Here is a 17,608-nt window from a genome sequence, read left to right as displayed (position 1 = left end):
GACAGAGCTGGAGAGATTACTTATTGGTAAGGAGATCAAGAGTTATGGGGAAAAGGCAGGAGAATGGGTTTGAGAAACATAATAGCCACGATTGAATGGCAGAGCAGACTCCTTAGGTGGAATTGTCTAATTCTGCTCCTGTATCTTATAGTCTTATGGACACCTAATTGGAAAGTTTGGGAGTGTGAACAGTGAGGGATAAAGGGTGGACGTAGGAGGAGAGGGAGAGAGAGCACATGTGAGAATGAGCACAAGCAAGAGGAAGAGAAGATCACAGTAAGATGAGCTGTGATCAAATCAAATGCTGGAGCTGGTATAATGAGCCAAGTGGCAGATCTATGTGCTATGATCCTAAAGTCCCTTCCATCATCCTGCTTTCCAAGCACATTCTCTCTCCATTATCCACCTCCCCATTCTTCCTTTCCTATCTCATTCCTTCCCTCTACTGCTGGTGTTCTGCACATATTTCTGCTCTACAGAACTTTCTTAATGCATTGATTCCTTTGTCTTCAAGAGCGGCACATAAATGCTGCACATGTTTTTGATAAGGTTGAGTTTAATGTATTTTCCCAGACAAAATTTGAGGGCAGAGAAAAATTTACTCAAGGGACGACCCTCACCAATCTCTTATCTCCACCTTGATTAAGTCGATGACCTGTAGTCCGTTAAATGACCCCCATCACCCACCCCAATTATTAACCCAGTGATGGCTTCTGCCATCCAGAAGCATGACAAGTAAGCCCCCATGTGGAATCCCTAATCCAAGAACATTAAGTGCCTGAGTAAGGGACCTTGGCATCATGGATTAGACAGGGATCTGGTGAAACACAAAAGGACTCCAGTGACAGCCATGCTCCTGCCCTTGCTGCCAATCATACTGCTCCACTCCTCTATCCTATCCCCTCGCGGCAAACCATCTCCCCAACCTCTTTCACTTGTGCGCATTGGACTATCCATGTTCCTAAGCATCAATTGCCTACTTACACTACTTATTCCCATATTCCAGAAGCATACAAGATGTTCTGGAACAATGGGAAACAACATGCTTCTATTTTCTTCATTTACATTGTAAGGAGAAAGGAATATAAAAGGAAAGCTTTACTGCAGTTGTACAGGGCACTGATGAGACCACATCTAGAGTACGGTGTCGAGGCCTACTTGTTTGGAAAAAAAAAGTTAATTGTTTCAGAAGCAGTTCAAAGAAGGCTTGCTGTACTCATGCCTGGGAAGAAGGGCTGGTTAACAGGTTAGACCAATCTGCTGGTTTAAAGGTGGTCCAGAGTCTGTGTGGGATGAGTTGGTAACGGAGGCAGGCACTGAGGAAGCAAATGTGGTTATGGTAGCGAGTTTGTTTCAGGACATGGTCCTCAGGACAGAGGTGGAGTGGATAGGTGGAAAAGAAGATAGGCAGGTAGGACAAGTCATAGGGATAGTGCTGAGCTGGAAGTTTGGAACTGGGGTGAGGTGGGGGAAGGGGAAATGAGGAAACTGTTGAAGTCCACATTGATGCCCTGAGGTTGAAGTGTGCCGAGGCGGAAGATACCTAACTAGAGTTTAGAAAATGTGAGATTGTAGATAGGGTACAGGCTTTGGGGAGTCAGGAGGTGACCTGCTCTTGTGGCCATTTGTTTATGTGGCAAGTCCAGTTGAGTTTCTAGGCAATGATAACCCACAGTATTTAGTGGGGGAATTCAGTGATGATAACAGCATTGACAAGGGGTGTTTGGCCCATTTAAAGAGTGTCCTGATGCAGCTCTGGTTGTGGGTATTGATATGATTTGCTACTGTTTTCTCAAACATTACCTACATAGCCTACTTCAACTTCCAAAACTCAATCTCTAATAAAGCTTACAGATCCATGGGAACACCAGCTGCAAGTTTCTCCCCAAGACTCTCATTATCCTGACTCGGAAATATGTCACTTTCTTCAATTTTGCTGAATTAAGATTCTGCAACACCATTCCTAACAGTGCTGAATGTTACTACAACCCAAGGACTGAAGCAATTCAAGAAGACCACTCAATACCATCTTCAGCAAGGCAATTAGGAATGGGTAGAATTAGAATCCCTACAGCGTGGGAACAGGCCCTTCAGCCCAACAAGTTCACACCGAACCCCTGAAGAGTAACCCACTTCGACCATTTCCCCTACTATCGTGTATTTAGCCACGAGTAATGCAACTACTCTGCACATCCCTGAACACCGTGGGCCAATGAACCTAACCAGCGCAAATTCAGATTGGGTAATAATTGCTGACACAGCCAATGACACTCACAACCCTTGAAAGAATATATATTTTTTGACAAACCCTGATCAGTTTTATTAATATAGGGGTTTAACAGAAATCAGAATTTGCACGTTCTTTGATAGCAACACCAGGGTTCAAGACCAATCTGAACTTGTGATCCGAGAAATCGCTGTTCCTGCTCCATGACAGGGAAGATACCGATGTGAAAAATGCGAACAGTCCACAAACATTTCGAAATTCCTGAAGCATGATCCAAGTTACACAAGAAGGCACCTGACAACTACACACATGAGAAACGAGCTAGTTCGAGAATCTCTTGCTAGTTCTCCAGGTCACTTCGCGGCATTTTGGGAACAACAGTCGTCACTCCCTGGGTACAAAACTCCCCTGTCCACACTAAACTGCCTGCTATATGAACACGCTTGCTCGATCACTTCATCTTACCTGGGAATAATACGCGCCAAAAACCACCGTCCTTTTTGTTTCTGATTGCTGTATTCTCCCTCCGTTTGCCTGCAGCAGAAGTGAATGAAGGAACCAAAATGCGCGCTTTCCTCGTTGGGTGACCAATAATACGCATGCGCGAGTTCAAACACCAACGAACGGACGGCGACAGCGTTAAGTCATTCATTCATTTGGAGGCCCCGCCCCATAACGGTCGCCCGGAGGACCCGCCCAGCCTCGCCCCGCCCAATCACTAACAGCCGCCGGGAGGATTCGCCCAATCACTAACGGACGCTGAGAGGATTCGCCCAGACTCGCTCCACCCAATCACTAACAGTCGCCGGGAGGATCCGCCCAGCATCGCTCCACCCAATCACTAACAGTCGCCGGGAGGATCCGCCCAATCACTAACGGACTCTGGGAGGATTCGCCCAGCCTCGCTCCACCCAATCACTAATGGTCGCCGGAAGGCAGAGAATCGTCTCAAAACTTTCAATCACCGAGAAGGATTCACCGGGAGACCGTTACCTGTTTCGAACGGTCACCATAGTCTTCCCAACCCCTGAATATGAGAGGTTGATTTGATTGATTATTGTCAGTTGTGCTCAGCTACAGTGAGAAGTTCTGTTTTGTGTACAGTGCAGGTAGGTCATACCATACAAAAGTTAGGGTGATGCACCAGAGCAAAGAATACAATATTACTACTGCAGGGAAGGTGCACAAAGAGCATTACATTTAAAATTTCAGAAGTTTAATAACAGTGGGGATGAAGCTTTTCATGAATCTGTTGTGACGTGTGTTTAAACTTTTGTATCTTCTGCCCACAGAAGCGTTCAGAAAAGATTATAAACCAGGGTGAGAGGGATCTTTGGTTATGTTAGCTGCCTTCCTGAAGCAGCAAGAAGTATAGATGGAATCAAGGGATGGAAGGTTGGCATGTGAAGACTGGGTTGTCTTCACAACTTTGTAGTTTCTTGTGATCCTTGGCAGCGCATTTGCTGTACCATGTCATGGCGCATCCAATAGAAATCTTTCTATAGTGCAGCTATAAATCTTGATAAGAGATTCATGGACATGCCAAATTTTCTTAGCCTCTTGAGGAGGTACTGAATTGAATTTATTGTCCAAGTGTACTGAGACACAGTGAAAAGCTTTGTCCACTGAGCAATACATAGTTGTGATCTGGAGGCTTCGGATTTGTTGTAGGTACTGGTTGTCCTCATTGGGTCCAAATTCTGTTGGTCTGAACATAGTCCGGAGTCTGTGCGGGGTCATTCGATTCCGTAGACAGGTGCTGAGGAAGGAGATGTGGCTGTGGTAGCGAGTCTGTTTGAGAACATGGCTGAAGAGCTTCTGGGCAAAGGAGATGACCTGGGGTGTGCAGTGAGAGAGGGACTCACTGAAATCCTTGTAGAGGGAGAAAGAGAGCTTCTTCAAGGAAAGCATCCTTGCAAGAGAATTCAAAGTAGGTTAAAATCTTCGAGGAGAAAGTGAGGACTGCACATGCTGGAGATCAGAGCTGAAAATGTGTTGCTGGAAAAGCGCAGCAGGTCAGGCAGCATCCAAGGAGCAGGAGAATCGATGTTTCTGGCATGAGCCCTTCAGGAATGAGGAAAGTGTGTCCAGCAGGCTAAGATAAAAAGTAGGGAGGAGGGACTTGGGGGAGGGGCGTTGGAAATGCGATAGGTGGAAGGAGGTCAAGGTGAGGGGACAGGTGGGGTGGGGGCGGAGAGGTCAGGAAGAAGATTGCAGGTTAGGAAGGCGGTGCTGATTCCCGCTCCTCTGCCCTTGAGCCCCGCCCCTCCACTCGCCACCAGGACAGAACCCCACTGGTCCTCACCTCCCACCCCACCAACCTCCATATACATCGTATCATCCGTTGTCATTTCCGCCACCTCCAAACGGACCCCACCACCAGAGATATATTTCCCTCCCCTGCCCTATCAGCGTTCTGAAAAGACCACTCCCTCGTCAGGTCCACACACCCCACCAACCCAACCTCCACTCCCGGCACCTTCCCCTGCAACCGCAAGAAATGCAAAACTTGCGCCCACACCTTCCCCCTTACTTCCCTCCAAGGCCCGAAGTGATTCTCCTATATCTGCCACAAATTCACCTGCACCGCTACACACATCATTTACTGCATCCGCTGCACCCAATGTGGCCTCCTCTATATGCAGGTCCTTGGACTCCTCCCTCGCCAGACCATAGCAACACGACGGCTGGAGAAGGAGCACCTCATCTTCCTCCTAGGAACCCTCTAACCACAAGGGATGAACTCAGATTTCTCCAGTTTCCTCATTTCCCCTCCCCCCACCTTGTCTCAGTCAAATCCCTCGACCTCAGCACCACCTTCCTAACCTGCAATCTTCTTCCTGACCTCTCCGCACCCACCCCCACTCCGGCCTATCACCCTCACCTTCACCTCCTTCCACCTATGGCATTTCCAACGTCCCTCCCCCAAGTCCCCCCTCCCTACCTTTTATCTTAGCCTGCTGGACACGCTTTCCTCATTCCTAAAGAAGGGCTCATGCCCGAAACGTCGATTCTCCTGCTCCTTGGATGCTTCCTGACCTGCTGTGCTTTTCCAGCAACACATTTTCAGCTCTGATCTCCAGCATGTGCAGTCCTCACTTTCTCCACATAGTTAAATAGCATAGATAAGTAAATAATAGGTAAACAGTGGCAAAGGCACAGGTACAGGTGAATGTTAAGTGTTTGAGAGTCAATTCAGTATTCTAACAACAGTAGGGGAGAAACAGTTTCAAAACCAGCTTGTGCATGTGTTCAGGCTTCTGTATCTTCTCCCTGATGGTAGAAGTTGTAGAAAAACATTGCCAGGGTGGGATGGATCTTTGAGAATGCTGGCGAACTTTCCTTGACAGCGGGCCTGGCAGATGGAGGTTGGCCTTTGTGATGATCCGAGCCAAGTTCACCAATCTCTGTAACCGTCTCCGATCTTAAATGGTACAGTTGCCATATCAGGTAGTGATACATCCAGACAGAATGCTCTCACTGGCACACCTATAAAAGTTGTCAAGGGTATTCGCCGTCATGCCAAATTTCCTCAGCTGCCTGAGGAAGAAGAGATGTTGTTGGGCCTTTGTAACTAGTGCATCCGCATGAAGAGTCCAAAAAAAGCTTGTTGTGGATGACCACTCCCAAGAACTTGACACTCTCCACTCGTTCCACCTCTGTGGTGTTAATGTGTAGGGGGGCATGAGTAACATCCTGCCGAAAGTCAATAATGAGTTCTTTGGTTTTGCCGGCATTGAGAGCGAGGTTGTTCTCAGTGCACCATTTTTCCAGGTCTTCCAGCTCCCATCTGTAAACTGTTTCGTCGCCATCTGAGATTCAACCGACTCTGGTGGTGTCATCAGCAAACCTATAAATGGCATTAATCTGGTATTTGGTGACACAGTTATGGGTATACAGTGAGTACAGTAGGGGGCTGAGTACGCATCCCTGGGGGGCTCCAGTGTTAAGTGTTAATGAGGATGAACTATTGTCCCCAATCTAGAAGTGTTGTTGTGCCAAATGTTGCAGGAAGTAGTGATAAAAGAATGGCCCAACAGCATCAAAGACCATAATACAGTGTCATAGAGATGTATACCACGAAACAGACCCTTCGGTCTAACTTGTCCATTCCAGCCAGATTTCCGAAACTCATCTAGTCCCGTTTGCCAGAACTTGGCTCATATTCCTCTAAGTCCTTCCTATTCGTATACCGATCCAGATGCCTTTTAAATATTGTAATTGTACCAGCCTCCACCACTTCTCCAGCAGCTGATTCTATAACTTTGTATGAAAAGGTTGCCCCTCAGGTCTCTTTTAAATTATTTTCCCCCTCAGCTGAACTCTATTTGCTCTCTAGTTCTGGGCTTACCTACCCTACGGAAAAGATCTTGTCTATTTGCCCTATCTATGCCCTTCATGATATTATAAAACACGACAGATAACCCGCTTTTTGAAAGTTCAGTTTACGCCACTTCACTTTTATGAAAGACCTACATTTGTAGCTGCTTTTGCTAACTGAAAGAAATCTGAAGAGGACGTTTGCTTTTACGAGAAAAGGCAAAAAACTAAAGTAATGTTCAGCGTTTTTTTGATTACTACTATTCTAAGGGGCAACTTTTTCACACAGAGGGTGAATGAGCTGCCAGAGGATGTGTTGGAGGCTGATACAATTGCAACATTCAAGAGGCATTTGGATGGGTATATGAATAGGAAGGGTTTAGAGGGATATGGGCCAGGTGCTGGCAAGTGGGACTAGATTGGGTTGGGATATCTGGTCGGCATGGATAGGTTGGACCAAAGGGTCTGTTTCCATGCTGTTCATCACTATGACTAAGCCTTAATACAAGCAGCACGTGCCTTGAGCAACAAGAGTGTCGTGGCCAAGTTCCTTCCCAGAAAACTATAGTCAGCGCCTCAGCATCAAGCCACCATTGGGAGAAAGTGAGGACTGCAGATGTTGGAGACCAGAGTTGAAAAATGTGATGCTGGAAAAACACAGCAGGCCAGGCAGCATCCAAACAGCAGGAGAATCTTCAGGAAGGGCTTATGCCTGAAACGTCGATTCTCCTGCTCCTCGGATGCTGCCTGGCCTGCTGTGTTTTTCCAGCGCCACACTTTTCAAATCAAGCCAGTATTGCTTTGAACTGTGTCGGTCAGCATCTGTACTTGTATCTCGATTTATTTTGTGCATCTGTTAGCAAGATATGTTATTTATAATTTATATTTTCCCTGTTGTGGGGGAGTCCAGGACTAGAGGGCATAAGTTTAGGGTGAGAGGGGAAAGATATAAAAGAGACCTAAGGGGCAATGTTTTCACACAGAGGGTGGTACGTGTATGGAGTGAGCTGCCAGAGGAAGTGGTGGAGGCTGGTACAATTGCAACATTTAAGAGGCATTTGGATGGGTATATGAATAAGGGAAGGTTTGGAGCGATATGGGCCGGGTGCTGGCAGGTGGACTAGATTGGGTTGGGATATCTGGTTGGCATGGTTGGGTTGGACCAAAGGGTCTATTTCCATGCTGTAGATCTCTATGACTCTATATAGGCTGTGTATATTTCTATCATATTCCTGCTTTTACTATATGTTGGTGTTATTTTAGGTCTTATGTGTTATTTGGTATGATTTGGTAGGTTTTTATTGGATCTCAAAAGTTTTTCCCATATACAATAATGGTAATTTCTTCTTCACTTATGCCATTTTGGCATATGAAAGGTTCCATAGGAATACTCTACTTTCAGAGAGTGGGAGAAACCTGAGGTTACCCCTTAGCTGCTGATGCTCCAGGTAAAACAGTACTAGCCCATTCAGCTTCTCCCTCCAACCCTGACAACATCCTTGTAATTCTTTTCTGAACCCTTTCAAGTTTCACAACATCTTTCCAATAGGAAGGAGACCAGACCAGCATACAATGGTTAGGCCACTTTTGGAACAATGTTCTGTACAGCAGCAACATGACCTCCCAACTCCTGTACTCAATACTCTGACCGATGAAAGTATACCAAACGCCGCCTTCACTGTCCTATCTATCTGTGACTCCACTTTCAAGGAGCTATGAACCTGCACTCCAAGGTCTCTTTGTTCAACAACAATCTCTAGGACCTTACCATTAAGTGTATAAGTCCTGCTAAGATTTGCTTTCCCAAAATGCAGCACTTTGCATTTATCTAAACTCCATCTGCCATTTCTCAACCCACTGGCCCATCTGATCAAGATCCTGTTGTAATCTGAAGTAACCCTCTTCACTGTCCACTACACTTCCAAGTTTGGTGTCATCTGCAAACTTACTAACTATACCTCCTATGTTCACATCAAAATCATTTATATAAATGATGAAAATCAATGGACCCAGCTGTGATCCTTGTGGAAACCAATGGTCACTCTGAAAGGCAACCCTCCACCACCACCCTCTGTCTTCTACCTTTGAGCCAGTTCTGTATACAAATGGCTAGTTCTCCTTGTATTCCATCTGATCTAACCTTGCCAACCAGTCTCCCCTGGGGAACCTTGTTGAATGCCTTACTGAAGTCCATATAGATCACATCTATCGCTCTGCCCTCATCAATCCTCATTGTTACTTCTTCAAAAAACTCAATCGAGTTAGTGAGACATGATTTCCTTTGCACAAAGTCATGTTGACTATCCTTTATCAGTCCTTGGCTAACCAAATGTATGTAAATCTGTTCCTCATGATTCCTTCCAACAACTTGCCCACCTTCAAATACAAACCAGAGAGCGGCTGATAACAAATGACATCCCAAACAGTTCATGGATGAAGCTGAAAGTATGTGTCTTTATGCTTGCAGAAGCTAATTATCTTGTTGCAGTATATCACAAATCAAATAATTTGTTGTCCCGTGTATTTAATATAAAGTACAGAGAAAAGTTTATATTGTCTCCATGAACCAATGCTATTTTCATTAACTTAAAACAAAACATAAAGAAAGATAACGTAGAATCCAACTTTTCCTTCGCCACCATTACAGCCCCACTCTGGGCTTCACTAGTCCATGGCATGCTGCTGCCAAAGTCTCACTCCAGGCTTAACAGGCCAGCCGACTCTGTGGCCATGCTGCCTCTGGAGATGCCGCCACTCTGGACTCCATCAAAGCTGCCTTCCTACCGCAGTGCTATTTTTGGAAAGGAAAAAAAACTGAGAAAAGAAGAAGAGGGAAAAAAGAAAAAAGCCGACGAAAAAGAGAAGCCCAGGCACTGGAGCCCAGATGCTACCTACACAGTCACCATCTTGAGCAGATGGGATTACTATATTCTTTTAAAAATATTTTTATTTAACCTATTTTTCGAATCAGGTAGGAGACAGTGAGGTCTGCAGATGCTGGAGATCAGAGTTGAGAGTGTGTTGCTGGAAAAGTAATCCGGAGGCAGCATCCGAGGAGCAGGAAAATTGATGAAGGGCTTTTCCTCAAACCTCCTATTTTTCAAATCAACCTGTTCCGGGGTATTATTACACATCTCTGAAGCAATTGAACCTGGGCCTCCTGGTCCAGGGGTTAGACCACAGCTGGGTATTGGACCAGCTGACTTCAATGACTATTGCTGAGTATGGTCGAAAATGTCTAATTCATTTCTAATTGTAATTCTAATAAAAGGCAAATGTCTACAACCACACTTTAGCTGTTACTGCGCTCTGATTATGGTCATAAATGATAACGGCCATCAGTTCATCAGTGAAGATTTCAGTCGCTTCGCACATGATTGGGAAATTCAACAAACACATCATCTCCACATCATCTCCACAATATCCCCAATCCAATGGTACAACTGAGGTCACAGGGAAGATCACAAGAGAAATCGTAAAGAAATTAAACAAATCCTGTGCACATATATTCAAGGGAAGTACTTGAGTGGGGAAACGCACTGACTGATGGCAAAGAAAATAGTCCAGTACAAAAGCTAACATCACACTGCACCAATGTTCCCCTTCCTACTCGCAAAAAAACTTCCACAGCCAAAAGTAATGACAAAATGACAAATTAAGTGACAAAATCAAGATGAATTAGCAGAAAACTAGATTTCATTTTGACAAGATATTAAATCAATGCCAGAGTTGAGCACTGGAAAACCAGTCAGGATGCAAACATTCAATGCTTTCAGCAAAGCCAGCTCACGTGGCAACTTGGGATCTGCATAAAACAGTCATTGCTTCAAGCTTACATGGTACAAGTGAATGACCAGATATACCGTCATTGCCACTGGCACATATGCCCAAGCAACTAATCTGTTCCTCACCTGCAGGTGGTGATGATGAAAAAGTAAACACACCACCTTCATACTCCATACATCAATCATCGAATCTTGAGGTCCACTGCAGCCCAATAACAAAGGATGACATGGTAACAATAAATGACATATGCTCAACACTCCTTGGTGAACTGCACCACCCAGATGAACAGCTAATGCCTTCAATGCATGTGTCCCATTAAGAGACCAGCAAAATCTAAGGACTGTGTATGCAATGCATATGCAGAGACTGATGGGAGTAACAAATTGTTTATGCATCTAAACGGTCATATGTGTAATTGGTAACTTGGGAAACTCAAAATATATATGATAATAAATTTTATTTTTGGCATTGTTTTGTATAAGAAAGGGATATTTGGATTGAAATGAAATAGTGTACAAATGACCACATCAATCTACTATAGTCTTGTGACTCCAACCATGTGGCAGATCCCTTAATTTCAATAAAGACATCCGTTGTACACACAATGGATCGGGATTGGTGCCAACTGCCTGGGTTGCAATCTTTATTCAGACTGGGGCCTGTCTCCCCCTCCTGTCTGTAATGAGTGTCATGATGCTGTGCATTTGTCCTGATTTGGGCAGAGAAGCCTGGAAAACCTGAGCAGGATTAGGCCACTTAGCCTTTCAAGCCTGCTCCACTATTTAATATGATCATGCCCCTCATCCAAATCACTACCCTGTTCTTATTTTTTTCCCCAGGCCTTTGATCCCTTTAGCCATAAGAACTATATATAACTCCTTGAAAACATTCAATGTTTTAGTCTCAAACACTTTGAGAAAGAATTTCACAGAGAATTCAACTAACTCACCACTCTCTGAGTGAAGAAATCTCTACTCATCTCAGTCCTTAATGATCTGTCCCATAACCTTAAATAGTGATCCCTGGTTCTGAACTCAGGTCATCGGAAACATTCTTCCTGCCTTTACCCTATCCTGCTAGAATTTTATATGTTTCTGAGATATTCCCCCTCATTTTTTCTAACTTTCAGTGAATGTAGCCTTAACTAATCCATTAGAACATAGAACGTAGAAAAATACAGTGCAGTACAGGCCCTTTGGCCCTCGATGTTGCGCCGATCCAAGCCCACCTAACCTACACTAGCCCACTATCCTCCATATGCCTATCCAGTGCCCGTTTAAATGCCCATAAAGAGGGAGAGTCCACCACTGCTACTGGCAGGGCATTCCATGAACTCACGACTCACTGAGTAAAGAATCTACCCCTAACATCTATCCTATACCCACCACCCCTTAATTTAAAGCTATGCCCCCTCATAATAGCTGACTCCATACGTGGAAAAAGGTTCTCAGGGTCAACCCTATCGAAACCCCTAATCAACTTGTACACCTCTATCAAGTCACCCCTAAACCTTCTTTTCTCCATTGAAAACAGCTCCAAGTGCCTCAGCCTTTCCTCGTATGATCTTCCTACCATACCAGGCAACATCCTGGAAAACCTCCTCTGCACCCGTTCCAGTGCCTCCACATCCTTCCTATAGTATGGCGACCAAAACTGCACACAATACTCCAGATGCAGCTGCACCAGAGTCTTATACAACTGCAACATGACCTCAGGACTCTGGAACTCAATTCCTCTACCAATAAAAGCCAGTACGCCATATGCCTTCTTCACAGCACTATTTACCTGGGTGGCAACTTTCAGAGATCTGTGTACATGGACACCAAGATCCCTCTGCTCATCCACACTACCGAGTATCCGACCACTAGCCCAGTACTCCATGTTCTTGTTACTCTTACCAAAGTGAATCACTTCACACTTAGCTACATTGAACTCCATTTGCCACCTTTCTGCCGAGCTCTGCAGCTTATCTATATCCCGCTGTAACCTTCCTCACTGTCAACAACTCCTCCGACTTTCGTATCATCCGCAAACTTGCTCACCCAACCTTCTAGCCCCTCCTCCAGGTCATTTATAAAAATGACAAACAGCAATGGTCCCAAACTGGATCCTTGCGGAACACTGCTGGTAACTGCACTCCAGGATGAACCTTTACCATCAACTACTACCCTCTGTCTTCTTCCAGCTAGCCAATTCCTAATCCAAACCTCCAACTCACCCTCAATGCCATATCTCTGTATTTTTTGCAGTAGCCTACCATGAGGAACCTTATTAAACGCCTTACTAAAATCCATATACACCACATCTACCGCTTTACCCTCGTCCACCTCCTTAGTCACCTTCTCAAAGAATTCAATAAGGTTTGTGAAGGCACGACCTGCCCTTCACAAAACCATGCTGACTATCCTTGATCACATTATTCCTATCCAGATGTTCATAAATCCTATCCCTTACAATTCTCTCTAAGACTTTGCCCACAACAGAAGTGAGACTCACCGGCCTATAGTTACTAGGGTTATCCCTATTCCCCTTCTTGAACAAGGGAACCACATTTGCTATCCTCCAGTCTTCTTGCACTATTCCTGTAGACAACGAGGACATAAAAATCAAGGCCAATGGTTCTGCAATCTCCTCCCTTGCTTCCCAGAGAATCCTAGGATAAATGCCATTAGGCCCAGGGGACTTATCTATTTTCACCCTTTCCAGAATTTCCAACACTTCTTCCCTACATACTTCAAAGCCATCCATTCTAATTAATTGTGACTCAATATTCACATTGGCAACAATGTCCTATTCCTGAGTGAATACTGACGAAAAGTATTCATTCAGTATCTCCGCAATCTCTTCAGCCTCCACACGCAACTTCCCACTACTATCCTTGACTGGACCTATTCCTACCCTAGTCATTCTTTTATTCCTGACATACCTATAGAAAGCCTTTGGGTTTTCCCTAATCCTACCAACCAAGGACTTTTCATGTCCCCTCCTTGCTGCTCTTAGCTCTCTCTTTAGATTCTTCCTGGCTACCTTATAACTCTCAATCGCCCCAATTGGACCTTCACACCTCATCTTTACATAGGCCGCCCTCTTCCCTTTAACAAGGGATTCCAATTCCTTATTAAACCTCAGCTCCCTCACACGACCCTTTCCTCCCTGCCTGACAGGTACATACTTATCAAGGACACTCAATAGTTGCTCCTTGAACAAGCTCCACATATCAATTGTGCCCTTCCCTTGAAGCCTACTTTTCCAAGCCATGCATCCTAAGTCCTGCCTCACCGCATCATAATTTCCCTGCCCCCAGCTGTAACTCTTGCCCTGCAGTGCACACTTATCCCTCTCCATCACTAGAGTAAAAGTCACCGAATTGTGGTCACTGTCCCCAAAGTGCTCACCTACCTCCAATTCTAATACCTGGCCTGGTTCGTTACATAGAACATAGAAAAATACAGCGCAGTACAGGCCCTTTGGCCCTCGATGTTGCGCCGACCGAATCCTACCTAACCTACACTAGCCCTACCCAGAACCAAATCCAGTATGGCCTCACCTCTTGTTGGCCTGTCTACATATTGTGTCAGGAAACCCTCCTGCACGCATTGGACAAACACCGACCCATCTAACGTACTCGAGCTATAGCTTTCCCAGTCAATATCTGGAAAGTTAAAGTCCCCCGTAACAACCACCCTATTACTTTCACTCTTCTCCTGAATCATCCTCGCAATCCTTTCTTCTACGTCTCTAAGACTATTAGGAGGCCTGTAGAAAACTCCTAACAGGGTGACCTCACCTTTCCTATTTCTAAGCTCAGCCCAAACTACCTCAGATGGCGAGTCTACATCCATCGTCCTTTCCACCACTGTAATACTATCTTTGACAAGCAATGCCACACCTCCCCCACCTCTGACCCTACTAAAACATTTAAACCATGGAACCTGCAACAGCCAATCCTGTCCCTGTTCTACCCATGTCTCTGTAATAGCCACAACATCGAAATCCCAGGTACCAACCCACGCTGCAAGTTCACCTACCTTATTTCGTATACTTCTCGCATTGAAGTATACACACTTCAAGCCACCTTCCTGTTTACAGGCATCCTCCGAGATTGATGCCATGTTCCTAACCTCCCTACACTCCAGGACCTGCACCCTAAAGCTACAGTCTAGGTTCCCATGCCCCTGCAGAGTTAGTTTAACCCCCCCCCCCAATTCTCTCTTCATATGTCAGTCCTGTAATCCCAGGAATCAATCAGATAAACATTCACTGCATTCCTTCATAACCAAAACATCCATCCTTCATTTTTTCTTAATCTACTCATGGGATGTGGGTATCGCTGGTTGGACAGCATTTATTGTCCATCCCTGGTTGCCATTGAGAGGGTGCTGATATGCTAACTTTGTGAAGCCCTTCAGTCCGCATGCTGTAGGCTGACCCACAATGCTCTTAGGGATGGAATTCCATGATTTGGACTTATTACAGTGAGGGAATAGTGATATAATTCCAGGTCAGGATGGTGAGTGGCTTTGATTTCCTTGTCTTTCTAGATGAAAATGGTCATTGATTTGGAAAGTGCTATCTAAAGATCTGCAGTACATCTTGTAGATAGCGTACGTTGCTGCTACTGAGCATTGGTGATGGAGGGAGTGGATACTTGTGGATGTAGTGCCAATCAACAGGCTGCTTTGTCTTGGATGTGTCTATGCACTAATTTTACCTGTTCATCTTTTTATGTGGGATCTTATTTAAAGGCTTCTGCCAAGACCAAGTGAACCACAGTCATTGGCTCCCAACTGTACTTATTGCATCTTGAAAAATTCCACTAGATCTTTCTAACATGATTTTCCTTTCATAAGGGGGCCCTCATTGAGACCCTGGTCAAGAAAGAAAAGGGACATAAGATATATATAGGCCCAAAAACTTCGGACCTAAGCGAATTCCAAGAGGGGTATGGGGGTGCCAAGTACACTTAATAGAGAAATCAAGAGGGTTAAGAAGGGACAAGAGATGATTTCAACAAATAAGACAAAGGAGAATACGAAGAGATTTTACAAATACGTGAAGGGCAAAAGAGTAACTAGGGAAAGAATAGGGCACAAAGATCAACAAGGTCCGGAGCCTCAAGAGACAGGTGAGATCTTATATGAATATTTCTCATCAGTACCTTAACTTGAGAATGTAACTTTAAAAAAGTTCTGCAATTTACATATATAAGAACTGAAACCAACACGTTCATTCCAAAAAATGAGAGACTTAACAAACAATCCAGGTCTTTGTCAATATATAATTTCAGTTACATCACACTGTAAACTTTTGCTATAAATTTGGTGTCTTACAGTCTTATTCTCCACAAGCACCTGATGAAGGAGCAGTGCTCTCTGAAAGCTAGTGCTTTCACATAAACCAGTTAGACTATAACCTGGGTGTTGTGTGATTTTTAACTTTGTACACCCCAGTCCAACACTGGTACCTCCAAATTAAATTACAAAGGGATCTTTGGGCCAGTAGGGCTGAGGAGTAGCAGATGGAGTTTAATTTGGATAATTGGAAGGTATTGCATTTTCGTGAAATGAACAAGGTCAGGACTTATATGGATGATGTTAGGACTGGAGTAAAAAATGAGATCTGCAGATGCTGGAGATCACAGCTGCAAATGTGTTGCTGGTCAAAGCACAGCAGGTTAGGCAGCATCTCAGGAATAGAGAATTCGACGTTTCGAGCATAAGCCCTTCATCAGGAATAAGCTTATTCCTGATGAAGGGCTTATGCTCGAAACGTCGAATTCTCTATTCCTGAGATGCTGCCTAACCTGCTGTGCTTTGACCAGCAACACATTTGCAGCTGTGATCTCCAGCATCTGCAGATCTCATTTTTTACTCGAAGATTTTAACCCACTGCGAATCCTCTTACAAGGATGCCTTCCTTGAAGAAGCTCTCTTCCTCCCTCTACAAGGATTTCAGTGAGTCCCTACTTATTCCTGATGAAGGGCTTATGCTCGAAACGTCGAATTCTCTATTCCTGAGATGCTGCCTAACCTGCTGTGCTTTGACCAGCAACACATTTGCAGATGTTAGGACTGGGTCGTGTTGTCAAACAGAAAGACCTAGGAGTAAGGGACATATTTCTTCGAAAGTTGTGTCACAGGTAGGATGGTCCAGAAGGTGTTTGGTGGGCTTGTCTTCATTGCTCCAACCATTGAGTATAGGAGTTGGGACATCATGTTGAGGTTTTACAGAATGGTGATGAGATTGATTTTGGAATACTCTGTACAGATCTGGCTGCCCTACTATGAGAAGGATATTATTAAATGGGAGAGGGTTCAGAAAATATTTATCGGTATGCTGCCAGGACTGGAGGGTTTGAGTTACAGGGAGAGGCTGGATAAGCTGGGACATTTTTTAATGTAATATAAGATTTATGGACTAGGCCAGACCCCTTCAAAACATTTCAAGAAAGTGGCCCAGATCCTAACTTTGTTAGTTGTCTTAAGCAGGTGTAACACAGATATTCCAAGAGTGATGCAGCTGGTCAACCCACTTAGTTTTAAATAAAACAATTTATTTACAAGATAACTGAATGAAACAAAAGAGAACAGAATACAGAAGAACTCGCCCTTTCCGAAAACTGAACAGACTATACCAACTTAATGATGCCGTTCCGATACTTGCAACAATCCCCATAAACATCCCTTGATACAAAAGCTAAAATCAAACACAGGGTTTTCCAGGAGAGAAGTCCGAGAGAGAGAGAGAGGAAGATCAGCCTGGACCTGCTTCATTGTATCCAGCAGCTTTTACAACTGCCTGACTGCTTTCAGTGAATAGCCAGACTGCCAAGAACCAAATCAAACTAGAGTAATGATTTGGAGATGCCAGTGTTGGACTGGGGTGTACAAAGTTAAAAATCACACAACACCAGGTTATAGTCCAACAGGTTTAATTGGAAGCACACTAGCTTTCAGAGTGCCGCTCCTTCAATTCATCAACCACCTGATGAAGAAGCGTCACTCCGAAAGCTAGCGTGCTTCCAATTAAACCTGTTGGACTATAACCTGGTGTTGTGTGATTTTTAACTTTGTAAACCAGAGTAAAGCTGAGCTGGGAGAATTGGCCATTCCCCTTTCATTGTTTCAGTGTTTCTTAAACTTAAAAACCCTTTGCCTGAAACAGGATCTGTTAACTATAATCAAATTGACACTGAAACCCTACAACCCAGACTTTTGGGAACCTGTGCTTTTACGACCTCCTGAAAAGAAACCAAGGACAGCATAACTTTGTTAA

The 17,608-nt window shown here is 44.5% G+C and overlaps 1 protein-coding gene across 2 annotated transcripts in view; it reads right to left on the bottom strand.

Annotated features, from left to right (window-relative positions):
* Nucleotides 1-2,800, bottom strand: part of ncapg2 (non-SMC condensin II complex, subunit G2) — a 91,549-nt gene extending 88,749 nt beyond the window's left edge. For both annotated transcript variants that reach the window (XM_060825610.1, XM_060825611.1), the window contains exon 1: nucleotides 2,693-2,800. The gene's annotated coding sequence lies outside the window, so the exon portion shown is untranslated. The remainder of the gene's footprint in view (nucleotides 1-2,692) is intronic.
* Between the last annotated feature and the right edge of the window lie 14,808 nt (nucleotides 2,801-17,608).

This window comes from Hemiscyllium ocellatum, chromosome 5 (genome assembly GCF_020745735.1).
Source record: "Hemiscyllium ocellatum isolate sHemOce1 chromosome 5, sHemOce1.pat.X.cur, whole genome shotgun sequence".
Classification (NCBI taxonomy): domain Eukaryota; kingdom Metazoa; phylum Chordata; class Chondrichthyes; order Orectolobiformes; family Hemiscylliidae; genus Hemiscyllium; species Hemiscyllium ocellatum.
Note: the sequence above shows the minus strand (reverse complement) of the source record. Positions and strands in the feature narration are given on the sequence as shown.